The 22,099-nt window shown below is 42.7% G+C and overlaps 1 protein-coding gene across 2 annotated transcripts in view; it reads left to right on the top strand.

The window, feature by feature from the left end:
- Positions 1-20,527: 20,527 nt before the first annotated feature.
- The window catches only part of PTPN3 (protein tyrosine phosphatase non-receptor type 3), a 121,683-nt gene continuing 120,111 nt past the window's right edge, over positions 20,528-22,099 (top strand). For both annotated transcript variants that reach the window (XM_032182622.1, XM_032182621.1), the window contains exon 1: positions 20,528-20,621. The gene's annotated coding sequence lies outside the window, so the exon portion shown is untranslated. The remainder of the gene's footprint in view (positions 20,622-22,099) is intronic.

Genomic DNA, 22,099 nt, shown 5'->3' with positions numbered 1-22,099 from the left:
TGGGACACAGCTTGAGCCTGTTCTTGTTAATCACCCAGCAATGGCAAATTACTGGTAAATACAGCCTTAAAATCCTTATAATGCAGGCACAAATGGAGGCAATATCTTTTGTGTTTAGAAAGACCCTATAGACCCTGCTGGTATGGATTATCACTGGGAGAGTCTATGACTAAGCACAGCATGCCTCGACCTCTATCAGCTGATCTAATAAAATATTACTCCTCTCTAGAAATGCTGTCATCTTGGATTTTACCCTTCAGAATCCAGCAGAAATCTTTAATCTTTGCAGCTAGCTTGTACAGTGTATCCATTTGACTGGATAGCACTCGTAAATGATGACCGTGAGCTCTTCTCTCTGCTTCACACCTCTGTGTCTCAAGTATACAGACCGTTAGTTTTCAGCACAGACACTTGCTATAAGCACTAGCTGTGAATTAAAATAAAAACCAGGATTACGTCATAAGAAAGGTATTTTTGGCCCCCAAAGAAGCAGAGTATCAGTATCATCTGCTGGCCAAGTATAGTTTTGGCACAGATTTCAGAAAATTTGTATTTCTTGCTCTTTAGTTAAAGTACTGAAAAGGCAACTAGCCAACAGAAAGACAGGGAAAATATGGATTGACAAAAACCTAGAAAGACAACATTGGCAGAAATCCATAGTGTTTTTGGCTCTAAATGACTAGTGGTTTTCCTAGATCAAATTCTTTCAAATACATTAAGAACATCCTGAGATTAGTTTCTTTTCCTTTTTTTTTTTTTTTTCTTTCCTAAAATCTCCACATGTTCTTAGTGCCATCAGAGGAAATGCTATGCTATCATGTACTGCATACTTCCTAACTTTCCTCTTTTTTTGACTGCTGTACATTTCTGATAATTTTCACTCTTTACAGTATTTTCCACCTGTTTTCCAGAACAGTGAGAGCACAGGAGACAGTTTTCTTAGGGGAGGATTTTCTGAAGGGTTATCACCGCATCAGTTTAATCACTGGGCTTTTTGTTTAGTAATTTTATTGAATATAAGTTGAATATAAGCAGACCATACCCAACGTGCCACCAAGCACATTAAGATAACAAGAAAATAAAACAATGCTTGCAGATTGTGACCCAATACAATTCTGCTGCTATGCATAGAAACTATACCATGAACTTTAAACACTCCTATCTCCTATTAAGATTATAGCATAACATTTACATCGCAACTACAGAGCAAAATCACAACAGCCTCTGCAGTAAAGGACAAGACCTGATGGGGAGAGTCCTTTAGGTTTGGGAGCAGGTAATGAGTTCTTTAAAACCTCATTCCCTAGATTAGACTTTCAATGTGGATCACTTTAGCAGACACTAGAAATTAGGACAAAAGACTTTCATATAGTTTTACTTCAATTTTCTTGTATTACTGAGAGGTCTTCAAACTGGGGCAGAGTCAACTAAAATATCTCTCTCCTCTGAGATGGCTAATAATAGAGGTTTAAGGGATTCATTTCTGAACATCGCTCGCTGCCAATAAAACAGCTTTCTTCAAATATAATCTATTTTCTCACTCTCGACTTACTGTATGACCATTTGAAAAGTGTTTTATCCTCTTCCATATGCTCCAGACAAACATGATGTAAGTTTAGAATGGAAAGTATTATTTGGTTGATCATACTGTCTTATATTATTTGATTGATCATATATTGATCAATTATTTGGTTGATCATACTGTCTTATATTAACAATAAGGTCAATTTCTTTCAGCAAACCCAACAAAAAATAGATTTAAGTCTGCAACCTCCCTCACCTACAAAGCCCAATTGTCTTTTTCTTTTCAAGCCATTTTTCTTCTATATGGTGTACTCTGCAAATGATAAAGCAAATCAGAAATATAGTTTCTGGGCAGATGGAGCTTTCCACCTGCATTTTGAAGCGGGCTATTAAATCACAAAATCTGAGTCTTCTGTGTAAAGGGTATTTTTGACATTACCAGAAATGAGCAACACATATGTCGTCTCTTTTTAAAAGTAGATGGTGCCATTACAAAACACTAAGGCCTAGTTTCCTGGGCATTCAGCATCATAGAAACTTTTGCTCTGATTCAGCTTGACCAAGTCATTTGAATTCCTGCTCACTATATTTCATTGCATTAATCCTTTCCAGCTCATCCTCAGAAGGGGCTGGCAGGCAGTATTTTCCAGTGCTCGGAGCTCTGATGTCACTTTCTAAGCTAATACTCTTACATTGTCTCCTGAAATCCAAGCTGAAGGAGTGGCTTCGAGAAGTCGAAAGAACATGTCCTGCGGTAAACTGCTTGTACAATTGGCTTGACAATGATTTTTGTTTCCTGTATTTCATCTCTCATCCTGTGATGCGTGGAGTTAAAAGCGCAGCTTTATCTAATGAAAAAGAATTGAGATACCAAATGCTCTTTTCACTGGAAATTCAAGCATAAAGGGGAAAAGATGATGGATCATTAATGAGTTTGTTGAACTAGCTCTTCAGCTTACAAATGCTTAGGAATATGCCTTAACTTTATGCATATGAACAGTCCTCCTCAGCTTCCATGGGCCTCTTTATGGGTACAGAACAAAACACAGGAGTATGTGCAGCTGAGAGTCCCGAAGTCCATGCTGTGCTTTTATAATATCCATTTCAATACAAAAATATTAGTTTTGTCACCAGGAGGCTTCTTTTTCCCTTCCTCTCTTAGAACAGAAATAAATAACAACAAAATTTGAAAGAGGCTAAAATGGTTATTGATTTCCGGTATAATATCACAGTCTGCCTGGCTGCAAAATTTCATGAAAATCACTTTTTCATGTCATACTATGTTTTACATCCTTGGCAGAATATTATTTTCAGCTGTGAAATGAAACAAGTTCCATTGAAACAAGTTCCATTTGGCACTCAAAACAGACAAAAAGTATCTGTAAAGGTTACATTTTTATATGAAAATGGCATGAGTTTTGCTCTAACGTATAAAGAAATAATTGCCATCTATTTCTTCATGTAATTCTTTAAAATTTTTTACCAATGTGAGGAATGTTTTAACAATTCGTGTCCATAAAGAACAATTCTGTTTGAAATGTTTGAATCCTGTCTGCCTCTGGGCCCTGCACTGGCAATTCAATGCTTGAACCACAGCTGCAGTGTGTCCCAGTCTCCCCCTCATTCCTCATTCTAGCCAATTTATCACTTCTTAAATTTATGAACCTGTTTGCTTTTGTTATTCCGGACTTCTATTTCTAACACTGCTATAGATGTGTCTGTGAATGGCTGGGGAAGAATGTTTTAATTACCCGTGTGTCTGGGAGTTTCAGAACAACTGATAACAACTAGTGACTGTTATGGGATACTATGTGGATCTTTGGTATCTGGTTAGGGGGGGGCCGAGAAAGAAGCTGAAAAGCGGCTGGGAGACAAGATTTGAAGAAGGTGTTTTGAAGAAGGTGTTCTGTAAACTTGGGATGGTGCCCAGTAAGTACAAAGGGGAAGAGGAAGACTGCGAGCCTTCAGCATGGAAGACCCCTAGAGACCCCCAGAAGAGACCCCAGAGGAGACCGCACATGCTCCAGTAGGAGGGACTGCACCCCGGAAGCTAATTTTAATAATCTATTTTTTTTGAAGTAGTAATGAATATGTATTAGTCTAGGAGCATAAAAATCAGCTGCTTGATGTAACTGGTGTGCGTCCTGGTGGAGCGGAGACTCCCGGTGCACCCAGCGCTGTTTGCTTACCTCTATTCCTTTATATTCTTTCAATAAATCCTATTTTTTTTATTTAATCCTAATTTGAATCCTGAGCCATTTATAACAATTTGGGGGCTCGTCCGGGAGGGCTATAGTTCCTGAATTCTGATTTAATCTAGGAGGGGCGCCCCACCATTTGGTGGCTCCTGTTTGACTCAGATCGGGACTAATGCCATCCTGAACCTGAATAAAGGTAAGCAAAGAATTTGATTTTTTTTGAGCTCCCTTGCCGGCTGTGTTTTTGTGCCCGTAATTCTGCGCGCGAAGATCCGGACGAAGACGACAGGGTCGTTTGGATACCGTTCGGTTGGATTCCGGTGTCCGGAATCGAACCGGATGAAGACGACAGTCGTTTGGATACCGTCTGGTTCGATCCCAGACGAAGACGCTTGTGGATACCGTCCGGTTGGACTCTGGATGAAGACGACTGATTCGTAAGATACCGTCCGGTTGGGTAAAGGTACGGTTGCCCGTGTTTGTGTGTGAGAGTGTAACAGACTTCTAAAGTCAGCGTGGAGGTCTTTTTGTTTTCTCACCAGTTCTAATCTCCTGTCGGGGGGGGCTGGGCTGGTGAATGGAGTGATACGTGGGTGGGTGATAGGTCCTAAACCCCCTGCAAGACACTCTCACTGGGGGCAACCAAGGGCTGTGGGAATTGCCACTAGTAAAATTCCCGGATGGGTCAGATAAAATCGAAGACCAAGGACCAGAAAGGGAGCAAATTACCAGATATATGACCAAAAAGTCCATTATGAATAATGATTAGAAATTGGAACAATAGGGGCCCCAGAAAATTAAAGAGTAAATTGAAAATGATCCAGTATTATATGATAGAATGACCAAAAGAACCCTTAAGACCCCATGTATTTTGATCCACGGAGGACGGGGTCTGTCAGGCTTTAAACATTAATAGTAGAATAGCTGTGGATCCGGAAAAGAGCAAGCTGAAACAATGGAATTAGAAATTAGAGAGCAATTGATTAAGAATGAATATGTGCTGCATTTGTGCCTGTGCTGCACTTATACCACCAGATAACAGGAGCCTCTCGGACCCCGAGAACCAGATCAAAAACAACCTCATGGTTCAGATTTTAATCAAGGGGTCTGAGATAAGGAGGACTGTTCACAAAGGGACAGGTTAGGAATATGTATATGTATAGGAATGTTTATGTATATGTAACTCTTTACTAAAGCAATTTGCCATGTTAGGCGTGTACGACTTTGGTGGGACTACCCGCCCCGTGCTGCATGGAACTGAGTAAACATACCTACTTTACAATCTTACGGATTGTGGAGTCAGCTTTCTGTGAGTCATTTTGGTGAGCCAGGCAGGAGACACTCTGCTCGGCTGTGGGATCGGCTGCAGCGTGGACACCCCTAGGTGCACCCTGAGCGTTTTGCTCGGAGGGGACTCCACTCTCAGCTGCTCACCGCAGGAGCAAAGATCTCCTGAAACTGCAGACAAACGGTATGTTTTCGGCTGCTGGAGGGATACTAACTGGAGTGTTAATAATTGTATGTGTTTTTATGTATGTATTTTGTGTTGTATTTTGTGTTGAAATTTTGTATATTGTAATATTTGCATATTGTACGTATTTTGTGTTGAAAGTATTTGTGTAAGTGTAAGGGTTTGAAACAAAGTGTTACAAGTCACTTCACGAAGAACACAGTCAGAGACAATACTTATTTGGTTGGTTATCATTCTAAGTTATATTCCTGTGGTATGAATGAGATGTGCTGGAGGCCTCCGTGTGCGATTGTGCTGTGTGAGTGAGACGCAGCGTTGCTGCAAAGCGAGTGCAGAGTTCCGATCCGTGGTTCTGTACTCTCTGCAAGGGGAGTGGGCAGAGATGAACGAAGTGCTTGACAGACTGAAAAGAAGTGCTGTTTTATCCAAGTTTGAGTGGTGGTGCCTAATATATGGGCCCGGTGTATCTTGTGTATCTCGTGTATCCTATTTTTGCTCTTAAATGTTTTGACTGTGACAAGAAAAAGGCAGGAGCATGATCTGACTCTACTGGTGCTTTCGGCTGTGCTTCCTGCAACACATGAGGCCCGCACAGGCCGAGACCTGGACTCGCTGAGACCTGAACAGGCCGAGAGACCGGAGCGGCGCCGAGAGACTGGAGCGGCGCTGGGAGACCAGAGAAACTACGGAGGGAACTACCGCTGGACGGAGAGAGCCCTGAGAGACGCTGCAGAGCCACGGACGGCTCTGAGAGACAAAGAATAGACCTGACAGAAGCTGCAAAACGCGGGGAAATTGAAGTAATTGCGGAACATCCGAGATCGAGTTGCTACGGGAGATCAGAGGCGTCAGTGGACACCGGCAGTCGACTCTCACCGTGAGGCGAGTCGGCGCAGAGCAGAGGGGCGGACATCAGGACCCTGCAGCCTGTCTGACGGAACCATGGAGGCAGCGGCAGCAGCGGCTGTGCTGCTTCACTCTAGCATTCTTTTTATAAAAGGTTTATCTTGCAATGCAAAAAGGACTATTAGTCCCCAGATTGATGTTATAACCATTACTAATGACGACTTAGCTCTATTGCAGGGCAGGAGTGCAGAGACGCAGATTACACTGCCAAATGACCACCGGCAGGCTCTTTCACAAACCTAAGGTTGCAGCTGGCACTGCCTGCAGCCGTATAGCAGACATTACACTCTCTTTCCTAACTAGTAATCATGTGTCTCATCCATTTGTGGTGAATGGTCAGTGGCAAAAAGAAAAGGAGGATGCCACTGACACTAACAGCATGGGTAATAGGAGTAGTATAAGTGACACAGGTGACGGTGCGGAGCGCTCTGCCTGCTGCTCACCTTCGCCCGACAATGTGACTTGTATCTACAAGAATGTATCTACAAGAAGTGGCGATGTGACAGAGATCCTTATTGTAAGGATGGAAGTGATGAAATTAACTGCCCTTCCTGGACCTGCAGGCCAGACCAGTTCAGATGTGAAGATGGGAACTGTGTCCATAGGAGTAGGCAGTGCAGTGGTCTGAGAGACTGTCTGGATGGCACTGATGAAACAATGTTATTCAGTGCTCTGGACCTGGCAAATTCAAGTGCAGAAGTGGAGAATGCATAGATATCAATAAAGTGTGTAACCAGCAGAGAGACTGCAAGGACTGGGGTGATGAGCCCCTGAAGGAATGCAACATAAATGAATGTGACTGTCCAGCTGAGTTTGAGTTTGTAAACAAGAGAAACTGTGGAGGTATTGATGAATGCCAAAACCCTGGTATCTGTAGTCAAATCTGTATCAACCTGAAATGTGGCTACAAATGTGAATGTAGCCGTGGCTATCAGATGAATCCTGCTACAGGAACCTGGAAAGGGCCATACGGCAAAGCAAATTAGATAACTGTTATTTAACTTGTCAGAAGATAAAAAAGAAAGTGTTTCAACAAGCAGCCATGGGAGGGAAGAATCACTGAACCCCCGATGTGAGGGACTGTACCTTGTTTTACTGACTACTGAAACAGCTGTGAGAACTGCAGAAAGGGACCCACGCATCCAGAATAAAAGGACCAGTAACTACTGAAACTTGGAGGGTTGAGTCCACTCCTGGGAAACTGAAACTCAAGCTAAGGGAGAACTAATATTCTGGCAACGAGGCTCTGCATGAATGAAGGATGCTAAATAAAGGGGACAAGCCTAAAGGGAGAAAACGGAGAAGGCAAGACCGGGGCAGGACCCTCCACTGCGGTGTGTATGGTCTACCGAGGGAGGCAACCCCTATGGGTATTGACTGCCGAGTGAGAGGGCCTCGACCGGACTTCTCCCACACTAAGATCAGGTTGTCCCGAGAAAATAACATAAAAAAAAAACTTTTTTTTAAACCTATATAAAATTGTGATTCGTTTTACAGGAGCTGGATCACCCTGACAGGCTGAACGGTAACACAAGCCTGAAGTGACCCTGAAAGCGGGCCTAACTCCTTGACTGAAGGCGTTTGCCTATTATGATCCAGCTACGTGGGCAGAAGACAGATCCTGGGACTATAGGACCCCAGTATATATACTTAATAGAATTATTAGCTGTAATAGAAATAGTTATAAATGATGAGAACTGATTTAAATGAGTTATAAAGATGAGAACTGCTTTGTATCAAAATTGCCTAGCTTTGGATTATTTACTAGCACAAGAAGGAGAAGTCTGTGGAAAATTTAGCTTTAGTAATTGCTGTTTAAAGATTGATAAAAAGGGTGTTTCTTCCTAGTAACTGATAGAATGTTATGTTCTGGTTTAGGATGAGAAGAATGTTAATAATATGCTGGTGTTTTAATTGTTTTTAATTGTTACAGAGCAGTGCTTACACCAAGCCAAGGACCAAGCCAAATTCAGCTTCTCACTGTCCTGTCAGCAGGCAGGCTGGGAGGAGGGCCGTACTGCTCGGGGTTAGGTTGGGCATCGGACAGCAGGTGGTGAGCAATTGCATTGTGCATCACTTGTTTTGTACACATTATTACTAGTAGTACTATTATCATCATTATTGTTATTATTATTATTGTTATTATTTTCTTGTTTTTATCTCAACTCACAGGCTTCACTTTCCCATTTCTCTCTCCCATCCCAGAGAAGGAAGGGGGGGAGGTGAGCGAGCAAACACAAACCTGGAAGGATATGGAATGGGATTTATTTTCATGGCTGCCTGGTGGACCATGGGTTAAAAGAGTGTTATTTTTATTGTCATGTGGTGTAATTATGTTATTGTATATACCTTGTATGATACCTTGTCTTACATTATTAATACACCGGGTGATAAATAGTACATTTGTAATAACTTCATTAAAAAGGGAAGGGGATATGTCAATTATGATGTTTAAGAATTGGACCCTCCAAGAACAAACTGATGAAATCCAATTATTAATAACAGAAGAGACACGAATTGGGGATATTGAAAAGAAGATAAGGGATTGTGAGGAATGTTTTAACAATTCGTGTCCATAAAGAACAATTCTGTTTGAAATGTTTGAATCCTGTCTGCCTCTGGGCCCTGCACTGGCAATTCAATGCTTGAACCACAGCTGCAGTGTGTCCCAGTCTCCCCCTCATTCCTCATTCTAGCCAATTTATCACTTCTTAAATTTATGAACCTGTTTGCTTTTGTTATTCCGGACTTCTATTTCTAACACTGCTATAGATGTGTCTGTGAATGGCTGGGGAAGAATGTTTTAATTACCCGTGTGTCTGGGAGTTTCAGAACAACTGATAACAACTAGTGACTGTTATGGGATACTATGTGGATCTTTGGTATCTGGTTAGGGGGGGGCCGAGAAAGAAGCTGAAAAGCGGCTGGGAGACAAGATTTGAAGAAGGTGTTTTGAAGAAGGTGTTCTGTAAACTTGGGATGGTGCCCAGTAAGTACAAAGGGGAAGAGGAAGACTGCGAGCCTTCAGCATGGAAGACCCCTAGAGACCCCCAGAAGAGACCCCAGAGGAGACCGCACATGCTCCAGTAGGAGGGACTGCACCCCGGAAGCTAATTTTAATAATCTATTTTTTTAGAAGTAGTAATGAATATGTATTAGTCTAGGAGCATAAAAATCAGCTGCTTGATGTAACTGGTGTGCGTCCTGGTGGAGCGGAGACTCCCGGTGCACCCAGCGCTGTTTGCTTACCTCTATTCCTTTATATTCTTTCAATAAATCCTATTTTTTTTATTTAATCCTAATTTGAATCCTGAGCCATTTATAACACCAAGATCCTCATAACAAGCCAATCAAAAATTACAGTGATGTTTTACTTAAGACTTTCCTACTAGGCCTTAACTATAAGAAATAAATAGTTACAGACATATAACTGCTTTGGGATGTGATGATATGTCTTACTACCACTAATATTTCAGTGTTTGGTATTGAGGGCATCAGCTAAACTTTTCCACCACATTTGATCTTGCAAAGGTAATTGCAGCAGCACTTTGCAGCCCTATTCCACAAAGTTATTTGCATTCTAAACATCCCTATTCTGTTGCGCACTACAAATTGTATCTATTTCTATAGGAAGCTATGAGCAGTAGGAAAGCAGGTTATTTGAAAAAGCCTGGTTTTAAGAATACTAGGATGTTCGTGCTTTTCATGAATGCCTGTCTAAATTTACACAAGATACACCTTTCATCATGGCAACTGCCTCAAGGTGTGGGAGAGAGAACAAGAAATATAACCCATGAACGAACTCTGGACATACCAGTGGAGCCCATAAGTGCCATGCACAACTTTCGGATGAAAGGACGCATAAAACCGCCTGCCACAAATCTCCAGAGACCCTCAGGCACACGTGACTTGCAGGAAATGCCTTGCTGTCATTCGAACTCTTCACATCAATAAGCACAGGGAGACTGTAAGCTCCTCATCATTTGCTTCGTGCCTGGTATATACCTCTTCCATTTCCCTCAGCTGCGCAGCCAGCATTTCCCAATAGGCAGGAGAAAAGATTTTTATGGATGTGCAGTCAGTAATCCTAGTGCTGGCAGTCAACAGTGCTGCCAGGGATGAATTTATTGAACGAAACTGTGCCTATAACTGTTGTCTTAATATTGACAGGGACGAACTAGCCAGACCTGCACATGCTCAAGCATAATGCTGCCGTACTTATTAGCTGCTCGTACCTGTGAACATCCTATATGTTCTCAATGTGATCTCGTATATAAACAAGGTGATCTGAATACCAACAAAGAACATGTTTAACTCAGGCACTGTTAAAATATTCTCTCTTAATTACCCCTTTGGTGTCATTACAGTGTGCATTAACAAGCTACCAGAGAGCTTAGGGACAGGGCCCACGTGCTCAGCTAGGGGCTGAGCTGAAGCAGGGGCTGAAGCTCTGCTCCGTGCTGCTTGGCAGTGGTGTGCAGCCGTCACTCACAGCCTGGGTCAAGCTCTGTGCCCCCAGCCCAGGCGTACCAGGAGGAGTAAGCCAATTTATTTCTACTGCAGGCATGAGAAAGGCTGGCTGGGCTGGGTTCTAAAGAGCTCTTCAATACCAGATGCTTTCTGTGGTTTCATATCAGTAACTTGCACCAAAACTTTCTAGGGGAAGACGGCTGCTCTCCTTATATTTGTTTTGAGAAATAAATTGCTTAAGTTTGTCTCTGTGGACCTTTGCAGCACAGTGGCAATGAAGCTTGTTCCTCTTTTCTCTTTAGAAGTATGCACATAAGGTGGTAGAATAGGGGAAATGGGAAAAAGAGGAAACAGGTTTCCCTTTCTTGCGATTATTTCAAAGGTTCCTTTCACTTCTTCAAATGCACAAAGAAAATCTCTTGAAGTGGTAGCACCCACTTTGCATAAATGCTTTCAAAAGCTTCTGATAGCAACGTGTGGTCCCCCAAAACCAAATCTTCTAGCAGGCACTCTGAATTCCTTCCTCACTTCATGCAAATCGGGGCTGAAATTAGCAATGACCTTCAGAGACAGCACTGCAAGTGATAGTAAGAGCACTTGCAATAGAGTCTCCGGGTTTATGTTTCCAAAGAGCCTTGTAAAATTCTTTTCTTCTTTGCCTATGCTGTTTTGGTGGCCAGCAGAGCAGAGGTCATTTTGTTTGTTTTACCCCTCTCATGATTTTGCTTTGCCAGACATGTGTCTATAAGACACATTACAATTCTTTAAAAACAAATTGTGTCATGTTGTAAAAAATAGCTTTAAAATCACTGTGTCAAGGGCTATTTCTGTTCCCAGCTATTTAAACTGTAGCACATCTTTGCTATTTTCTTTTTTGCCTTTAGAAAACTGTTGATCTCATACCCGCAAGCGAGCCTAACTTTACAATTGGAACAACTGATGAAATACAGTGAAATCAATAGCGACGATGTTAAAATAAATATTGTGGAGAAAAATAAATGCTGCTATTTATGAAGCAGGAAAGGTCACAGGCTATAGAAAATAATGAGCGCATTCATCTAAACCACTGTATCGCAGCTAAAATGAAAGCCCTCTGATCAGTGAGTCATCTCTTTGCGAGTGCCTCTCTGCTACATCACTTGTAACAGAAACCACTTGCAGATCCCCTGCCAGTGCTGTCAGTGCTCAAAGCACCCAGGCACGACTGTAGGACCCCGTGGTATGGCGCTTGCTCCCGTTTAGTTCAAGTGGAGCCGTGTTTGATGGTAGAACTCGCAGCAGGGAACTCCATTTAAAACACGGTGACTCATTCATCTTATGGCTTTTTGGAGTCATTAGTGGGTCATATAACTATATATATATTTCATTCATGATCCCATTATAGTTCCTATTTATAATCGTACTTGTTTTCCTCCACTTAATTCTCCTAATAAAACAGTAGTCTCTACCTGTCTCACTGTAAACAGTTCCCCCCTTTATTTTGTGGTCTGCTCTTTGACTTTTTTTTTTCGTTGTTGTTGTTGTTTTTTGACAGTCTGAGCTGAAATTTCCAGATAGGAGCATGCCAGGTCACAGCAGCATTTGGCATTAGCTGTTTGGAGCTATCGACTCATAGGGAAAGGTTTGGAGGAGGAGAATCAGGAAGGGTTCTGTTCAATTGTAGGGAAATGACTGGACTTTAGTTCTCATATTATTTCCAAGTAGCCTCCTCATATCAGCTTAAAAAAGCTTTTCTCCATACTTAAAATAGTCTTTCAGCAGGTTGAAGATTTCAAAAATCTTTTTGTTTTGCCATTTCCATCAAGGAAAGAAGTTACTATATTTCTCCTTTTCTTTTCTTTTCTTTTCTTTTCTTTTCTTTTCTTTTCTTTTCTTTTCTTTTCTTTTCTTTTCTTTTCTTTTCTTTTCTTTTCTTTTCTTTTCTTTTCTTTTCTTTTCTTTTCTTTTCTTTTCTTTTCTTTTCTTTTCTTTTCTTTTCTTTTCTTTTCTTTTCTTTTCTTTTCTTTCCTCTCTGCTCTTCTCTGCTCTTTTCTCCTTTTCTTTTCGTTTCTTTCATTTCTTTTCTCTTTCTTTTCTCTTTTGAACAGATATGAAAACTTAAGATATGTTTCAATAACAAACACATCAGTTTATACAGTCTTATCATGCCAAAACATCTTTCTGCACAAGCATCAGCAATGAGATCAGCTCTGCTTTGAAAACAGTTTTTGTTAGCCATCTATCGGGCTTTACAGAGAGAGTAATGTTACCAGCGGAAGTGTTGGCGGTGATGTCATATTTGTAATTCTAGCATTATAAAAGTCCCACATGGACTGGAAGGCACGAAAGGGAGAACATGTGATGGTGCTATACACAGGTTTATTTACAGAAACAAAGCCTGAGGTAGTTAGCCAAAGGTACCCAAACTGCTCAGACTGGCAGGCTAGCTCCACACAGGAAACACAGGTATCTGCGCACTGAAAACTGCAGTTCCTAGCAGGGCTCAATTGCCAGTGGTGTTCCAAACCCTGTTTACTTCCTTGACTCCCTGACTTTAAAAATAGCAAAACATCTGTATGTGATCCTTCAAAGACCAGCAAAAAACCTCCCCCACCACCCTGGGGATTGCAGAGCTGTTAGATGCCACCCTTACCACAGGTTTAGTCTGGAAATGCTGCCTTTCATCCTTGACTAGGAAAGTAGAAAACACTGACTGGTTTCTTTCTCTAACTGAAGCAATTAAAAAAATGTTTCTTGGGTACCTGACCACTCTGGGGAATGTGTTGGTCTGCTTGGAGTAATCAGGAGTGAGGGTTTGGGACTGCAGTGTCAAGACATGGACAATGAATCTTCTTCCTCTGGAACTGAATGGTCAATCTGAGGATCCAAAGTATGGACTTAGGAGTGCAAAATAGCAGCAAAGTGCTTCCTTCCCCTGACCCACTTTGTAGAAAAAAGCAATAGAGACATTAATGGCAGAGTAAAAATGAGCAAGCCAAAACTGGCCAGTATTTTAGAAGGGTTAAAGAAGATCCCTAGAGACAATTCTATGAAAAATAATATGTGGCACTCCAATCTGTCCCCTAAAATTCAGTCCCTTGAGGCCCCTTTAATTTCACCAGATTAAAAATTGTGAACTAAAACAATCCTTTTCCTCTTCTTTACTATTCTATGCTTTCAGTGACTGTACTAAAATGTCTTTTATTAGCACAGCACCGATTTTCCCTAATTAATCCTGCAAAAAGCATAAATTGGGACTGGAAGTGATTGACAAGGGTAAGTAATATTGTGCTGCTTTACCAAAATATGCAGGTGGGTAAATGTGGGGAGAGGACAAGTAAGAGCTTTTGTAAAATGTGAGTAGTCAGCTGTAGTTGAGCCACTAAAACTGCAGTATGGACAGGTATGATGATAAATATCCACAAACTTATTCTGTGGTCTTGAATTTCAGGAAAACAAACAAACAAAAAACACAGGGAAAAACAACAAGAACAAAATAACTTCCAGTATATGCTTTGCAACATTTTTTTTAATGATTTTCACCTGATAGTCTGCATTTGTACTCAAACCCATGTAATCCTTTCCAGTGGAAAGAAACCAGCATATAAATGTTTTGTATGATGTTCACCCTCTCAGGAAAATACACTGGAGAACTGGGAAATATTTAATGTGACCCTATAATTGGTATCTATGCTAGGAGAGCAGAATTATAAATCTGTGAGTGATTCTAACACTGATATTTCCCAATTTGTGGTTGCATGTCTGTGCAAGCCGCATATTCTCTTTTAATGCTTCTATTCTATGTGTGCAATCCAAGGAATGACAATAGCCCTCACAGAGTTTCAGACCATGATAAGTCAGGTTAAGTATGAAAGGCATGTAAGGCCAGATACAATGTGGGTTTTCAGAAAGATTAGAGAGAGTGGGACTTGGACTAAATTTAAAACTCCTGCATTATAACCCTTAGTGTTTTCTTGGCAGCTAACCAGACAGCCTGGTTTTGATAACGCTGTCTCTATGTACCTTGATTTGCACTCCTGCAGTCACTGGGCTGTGAAACCACGACTCAGGAAATAGGTGAACCTAATTAGAAGCCAGAAGGATGGCACACCAATCCTATTTGTGTTCAAGGGCATGCTTCCAGGAAATACAGCCCGAATGGACAGAGGTGCCTCCCTGGAGCACCTGGGGCTGAGATGGGAGACTTAGCAGGGTATCCGCGTACGTAGCACTTCCCACCGCTGGCATCGGCATCTCTCTGCTGAATGTGTTGACTAAGCATTCTTGATTCAGCGTGCTGGCAGCTTTCCAGCATGACACGAGCTGGAAAATGTCTCCTATGTCCTCCACTGAAACAGCCCAAAAGCTGCATGTGGGAGTCCTGGTGTTACTCCAGAGGTGGGGATCTGGAAGTTTGGTGCTACAACATCCAGTTTTAAGTCCTTCAATACAGACTGCTTTTTGTGTGTGTCACAACATATAGTACCAGACAGTCATGGCAGAAAAATACAAGGTATCTTTGGATGGCTCATAGCAAGAAAACCTCTCCAGCTGCTTTACACCTTCAACACCCAGAGTACAACTCTTCATAGTTACTGAAAGCTTATAGCTAAACTGAGAACTTCTTCTCCTTCCAAAACAGGACCTCATTAATATTTTCAGTGTATAGATTTTTATAACACCAGTCTGGAAATCAATTAATGTAGACAAGCTCCAGCCTTCTGATCCCCAGACTCTAGACCTAATTCTTTAGGGCTTCTCCCCTTAGGTACGTGATAACCCTGTGTGCTGCTGGACCGGAATGTCCTGAATAGGAAAATGCTGAGGCATTTGCACATTTTATTAACAACCTCTGAAAAGAAATATAGTTACATGATTTTTTTTTTCCCTTTCCATTACTTGTGATGTTCCGAAAGAAGCTGCTCTATTACTAATCTCCTGAAACATATGGTTTCCTTGTTGGGGGTGGAGAGTGGGTGGGAAGAGGGAGCTGATTTTTTTACCATTTCTGAGAGCATTAATGAACACAGCTCTATGATAACACAGGCAAAGGAAGGCTATTTGTGCTGTTTATGTAGGACGCCAAATAACACAGACATTCTCATGTCATTAGTTGGTCTATAAGCCATCTGCTGGAAGGTGCTTTTGGTTTTCATGATGGTCACAACAGCATTGCCAGCAATGTAGCAAGAACAGTTACCCATTTAAACTCTCTGGGCACTCAGGAAAACAGCAAGTGTGGAGTTGTTTTGCTTTTGCTTTTTTTAAAGAAAGCCTTATTACAGTAGATGTGCATGTAGCAACAAATTAGGAGACTGATTCAACTCCTCTTAAATTGAATGATTTGATGGGAAATCAAGCAGCAAAGCACAGTGATCTGATGTCTCACCCAGGTTAGGTTTGGCATACTTTACCATGTAAATTGGAATGCTAAAATAAGATTTAGTGTTTTTTTGTTTTGTTTTGTTTTGTTTTGTTGTGTGTGTGTGTTTTGTTTTGTTTTGTTTTTCCTCTAAGGGACACATCCAGTCTCCTCATTAAGGCTTGTTGCTTGTCTGCTAAATTCAGAGCAGCATTTCCCAAGGAATTAGGAAAGGGGCATGTGTTAAGTTTAAAAATTTTTTTTCCAGCTTTTTTATATACACGTGAATCAGGAAACAAAATAAAGAGAAGGGAATTATTCAGTATAAGAGAATAAGGACAAAGTATTGCAGCTTACAATGTTTTGAGTTCACTTAAATATCAGGCTTTTCAAAAGAGTATAAATAGTAGTGTTTTACTTTGGTCTGCAGCACAGTGTCTATTCCAAAGCTCGCATACTTGTCCCTCCCTTTAAAGCTGAGCTCGTACTTCACATTAAAGCTGACACGACTAGTCCAAAATTAAAATGGACAGCCAGATCAACAACATTCCCCACCTACATCATGCAAATCGATCAACCAGAATGACAAGAAAAGTGCCCAACACTCCCTAAAGGCTCAATCCCGTATCTTTCGAACTTCAATTAAAGCAGTTTTCTGCAATGTTCCTTCTCAAATTCAAATGATACAGAACCTAAAATGAGCTCCTGCTCTACTTCAGGGAGTGGTAATTTTGAGAGAAACAAAATACCTTTTACAGAAAATTAGCATAGGGCTTCATTGTTTCTCTGGCGTAGCTGTATATATAAACTATATTCGTTTACATAAAAGCCATTTAAATATGCTTTTCATGATTAATTGCTAAATGTAAAACATTTGCAAATTTTAGACAAAGCAAAAATTATCTGACACTTCTGTCCTATGAATTGCATTTTTTTAAGATTAAAAACATATAACCTGAAGTAGGGAAATATTGTTATAGGTGAATGCAAGAAAAATATACGGGTTATAGCAATGCCTCCATTGTTCAGAATAATTACATATTACTGGTAACAGGAAATCATAGAGAGGCCATAAGGTGGAGTAAAGGAATGGCAAGCCAAAAAGATAATTCGAGATGTACACTTCTCAGTGACAGAAAGGCTAATAGTCATGTAAATACATATTTGTCATATTACTGATCAGATAAAATGGAGATAAAACTGATCACTTAACTTTTTTGTATGTGCACACCCAAGAGAAATTTCCCAGCAATATATTTGAATCTGCAATGTTCTGCTTGAATTTAAATGGTTGAGTTGATTGTGCTTTCACTGTTTCCCTTAGATATACATTTCTTCACAGTCTGGAACATTTTCACTGTTTAGGACTAAGTGAAACATTGTAGGTACACCCCCAGTGTCTGTGTTTTCACGTACTCTTCTGTTTGCTCAGCCAATATTTCGTGATGCATATTTCATGAATCAGCACACAACATGACTTGCTTCATATGTGCCTGTAAGCTAATGCGGGCACATTTGACAGTCTCAGCTGAAGTGAGGGAGCAGGATAACATCCACAAAGACCTGGCAAGCACGTAAATTACTTTGGCCAGACGAGTTACTGCCTAATTGCTGAGCAATGCTCCCTGCCTATGTGTATACTGCTAGTCTGTATTGTCTCAAGCTGGCGTTTTGCGATTGTGGGAACTTACCTTAAGTCACTCAGGGTTCTTTTTGGAAAGCTCCCTATTGGTGTATGCTTGGAAAAGATTGAGACTTCAAAAGATATCTCCTAAAGTTGAGATAAGGACAGCTGTTAGAACCTGAGTGCCTCTGTGACCAGACTGAAGGTTAACTTGTGTACGCATATTGCAGATGTATCTATAAGGCAAAGGTGACCATAATATCCAGAACTTGGATTGCCTAACATTTTCCTTAAAATGACCCCATTTGAGTCACAACTACTCCAGAGTTTAATAATTTGGGATGAAGTTTCCCATCACGAGCTTCTGCCTTAGGCTGAACAGAGTTCAAGTAAGTGTAAACCACAGCTTTTCCAGGAAAAAAGTTAGGATAAAGAATTATTATCTAAAACCGAACAACCTCCCTCTTCATAAGTATCTACTGAGAGGCTTGCCCAAGAGGAAGACCAAGATTTGGACAGCAAAGAGTCTTTTGCTGATCTAAAGGAAATTCTCTAAAATTTGGCCTATTAACTTGACTGGAGAACTTGAATCAAAAGTAACACTACCCACAATTTTTTTTCCTTACTGAATTTTTTGTCAGTATGAGGTCTCTGGCCCCATTCAGCAGGTAGCTGCACAACTGCTGTTGCCACAGCACTTCTGGGAGATGCTGCTAAGTCACTGCAGCAGGACTTTGTCCCTCAGATCGGTGATGCGGCCCATGCTTTCCAGGAGTAAACTGAATAGAGATTCAGGTTCTGTGGTTTTTTTTTTTTTTTTTTTTTTTTTTAATTTAAAGAAGTGTTCAGAGAATAAACACATGCAGGAACAGTCATTTTTAAAACCGTCTCCTAGGTATCTTCAGTGGGATGCTCAGCAGAAAGAGAGTAGCCATCCGGTTCGTAGGTGTTAACACGTGCAGCGAAGGCAGCTGTTGAGACATGCAGTGAACGGGAGATGATCCTGAAAAAAACAGTGCTTATGTAACTACATAAAATAATGGCTCTGCCGTGAGAGGTGAAATTAATAGACAATCTTTATCTTAGGCAGTTATTAGGGACATGGTTAATGGGTGATAGTGGTAGTAGGGGAATGGCTGGACCAGATGATCTTGGAGGTCTTTTCCAACTGTAATGATTCTCTGATTCTATGATTTTCATGCAATTAGAAATTTTTCCACGTTTTTTGATTGTGTGGTAGGAAAAAGAACTACAGGTAATCGATTTGTATTAAATTAAATATAATTTAGCACTTTTTTAACAACAGAGGATGCACAGGAGCATTCACATACAAATGTGCTCTTGAAACAGACATTTTGTTCTTAGGTGACATCACATGTGGTGGTAGGGATTGTCTGCTGTTGGGACAAATTCACTAGCACTCCTACAGCAACCTGTGTGCAGAAGTCACAGCTTTTGCATTCCTTCTTCTCGTCTCTGCTCTTAATGTGTATAGGAATCTCTGCCTTTCCATACAGCCACGAAATTTGTGAATGTGCTTTCCAAGAACAGTTTTATACCCATAAGTAATTGTGTGTAATAGAAAGCTGTTATTCCCATTAAATCTGTGGGCGATGCTCTTACTCACTGGTAGGCCTGACTGTACTTGATACCACAGGTAGCAGTTTTAACACATGGGGAGACTGTGATCACTTACTCTCTTCCAGGTACAGCAGTGTAATTTCTGATGTTGCAATGAAGTCACTGTCTGGCTGTACAGTGTTAGTGCTACTGAAAGCACAGGTGTTTTGTAAGTTGCTCAAATGCCCAAGATATTTCATTTCTAAAATTAATCGTGACCTAACTATGATTAATCAGAATGCGTTGGCTATCATGCCACTAAATGAATGCTCTTAGGTTTACATGGGACTATTTGGAGGGCGAGATACAGTAACCTTTATTACGGAGAGCAGCGGCCTGGCCCTTGCCCACGTGTTGGCCGCGTTTATCTGTTAAATTGAACATTTTACTGCATTCCCCCTAAAGGAAGAGGCGATGACTAGTGTTTACAAAGTACTTTGCCTGTTTGCAAAATGCAAAGTATCAGTTTAAAGGAAGTTTAACTTCCTTCCACGGCATGCAAAGTGTCGGAGGGCTCCAGCCCTCCATGGCAGACGTGAGGTTCTGCTGGAGACACGCTGACCCACTGGGGCTGATCTGGGATGGCAATGCTAGGGCTTCCTGCCTCATTCAACTCAAGAATGGCAAACCCTGCCATTCTTGAGTTGAATAATTACACTCCAGAGGGATGTCTGGGAGTTAAATGAACTTACTCCTGCTTAGGGTCCTGTTCTCCTGCCTTCACTTCACTGGGGAGTTCTACCTTCAAGTTGCTTCATCCAAACCGGCCAGCAAAGCGGTGTAAGGGGAATCACAGAATCACCAAATGGCCGAGGTTGGCAGGGACCTCTGGAGATCATCTGGTCCAAACCCCCTGCTGAGCAGGATCACCTAGAGCACTGTGCGGGATGGCATCCAGGTGGGGTTTGAATATCTCCAGAGAAGGAGACCCCACAGCCTCTCTGGGCAGCCTGTCCCAGTGCTCCGTCACCCTCCCAGCACAGAAGTGCCCTCATATTGAGCCGGAACCTCCTGTGCTCCAGTTTGTGCCCGTTGCCTCTCGTCCTGTCGCTGGGCACCACTGAACAGAGCCCGGCTCCATGCTCTCCACACCCTCCCCTCAGACATTTATACACATGGATGAGGTCTCCCTGGGTGGCTAAACGGGCAGCACAGAGCCAGCAGATGGCAACGAGCCCCTGGAAGTCTCCCCCAGCCCCTTCCCCACAGGCTCAGCACCCAGCACCCAGCACCCAGCAGGGGCTCCCCGCTCCCGCTAGGCGGCGGCAGCGGGCGGGCGGCCGCCCCGGCCCCTCCGGGCCCCTCCGGGCCCCGCTCCGCCCTGCTCCGCCCCGCTCCGGAGCCGGTGGTGGCGGCGGTGGCGGTGGCGGCGGTGGAGGCTCGGTGCCGGGCTCTGGGCACCTGCTCGCCTGGCCTCGGGGGCTTCACCGGCGGCCTTCCGAGCCCCCTCAGCGAGCCGGGCGGCAGGTACCGGGCGGGGCGGGCGGCAGGCGGGCTGCGGGGAGGGCTGGCTGGCTGGCGCCGCCGGGGCGCCTCCGGTAGGGCAGGGCAGGGCAAGGCAGGGCAGGGCAAAGCGGGCGCTGTCCCCTCCTGCCTGCCTCGGGCTTCCCCGGCCCCTCCGAGGGCCGGCAGGGGCTCGGCGGCAGCTCCCGGAGCTGCCCTGCCCTGCCCGGGGGTCGGCGGCGGGGAGCCCCTGCCCGCGGCGTGCTGCGGGTGCAGGGCTCGGGAGCTGGCTGTGCTGCTCCTCGCCCTGCAAAGCGGCCGCTTTTGTGTTGTTTTTTCCTCTTTCTTTCTTTATTTTTTTTTTTTCTGTGTGCCCTAACACCCGTGCGACGGGGAGCGGGACGAAGCGGTGGCTTCGGTGGCGCTGAGCGCGGGGAGCGCTGCTCGGGCAGGCGGGCACGGCTTGGTGCGGACAGGTATGGGGGAAGTACCGGGTCTGCGTGCTCCTGCGGAGAAAAGTTGCTTGCGAGTAACTTAATCCCTTCACGGAGGGTCACTGAGCCTCTCTGCACCAGCTCGGGAGCGGAGCTGCACTTGGGAAAAAAAAAAAAAAAATAATAATGATATAATCGGCACCGATCTGTAGAGGCAGCAAATTATCCTTATTACCTGGGTGGTTTTGATCCTAAAGGGAACCGTTAGAGGAAAGGTTGGCTTAATCGCCACGTCTGGAAAAACTCGCTACCGAAACACAAATACTGAATTTTTCATGGTGCTGACATCCTCCGGCGCTGCCGTGTGGCTAAAGGGCTTGACGGGCAGGTGACAAGCACTGAGCGCGTCTCTTGCTTTTTAGTTCATAAAAAGAAAACTCGGTGCTCTGAGTATTTCTAAACACGCTTAACGGGAGCTCAACTGAAGAAACAAGGGGCTTGGATAAGATTAATTTTGTTTCATAAAGCGCTGGGATATTGCTGGCAACAATTTCCTGGGGAAATTCTTAACGCTTGTCGTCTCTCCCTGTGATACGACTCGCGTTTATTACATGTCCATTGCCACCTATAGATAGTCACGTATAGATACTCATTCTGAGACTGGGTTCATGGTTTCAGAATTGAAATTTTGGGTAGTATCACAGTGACACGTTCTACTTTACAGTAATTACTATTTGCCCCTACAATGCTTCTAGTGCAAATTAAGACTGGCATAAGACTACAGTTATTTGTAATTTTCTAGCATATCCAGGAAGCTTCTTATATTATCGGTGTGCTTTATTGGTGTGTCAGTAACGATGCTGACTGCTAAAGACGATAACCAGAGAGCTAGTGTGGTGGTAACATCACCTTGCATGTGTTTGTTACTTGCCACGTGGTAAATCTTGCTTTCATCCACTCCAGTGATCTGAAACAGCAGCTAATTTCTGAAGATCTCGGGTGGTTTTTCTTAATAATCAATATTGTGGGAGAAACGGTTGTTGGTACCTTTCAAAGCCATGACCTACT

This window comes from Aythya fuligula, chromosome 2, assembly GCF_009819795.1.
Source record: "Aythya fuligula isolate bAytFul2 chromosome 2, bAytFul2.pri, whole genome shotgun sequence".
Taxonomy (NCBI): domain Eukaryota; kingdom Metazoa; phylum Chordata; class Aves; order Anseriformes; family Anatidae; genus Aythya; species Aythya fuligula.
This window is presented reverse-complemented; position numbering and strand designations above follow the sequence as displayed.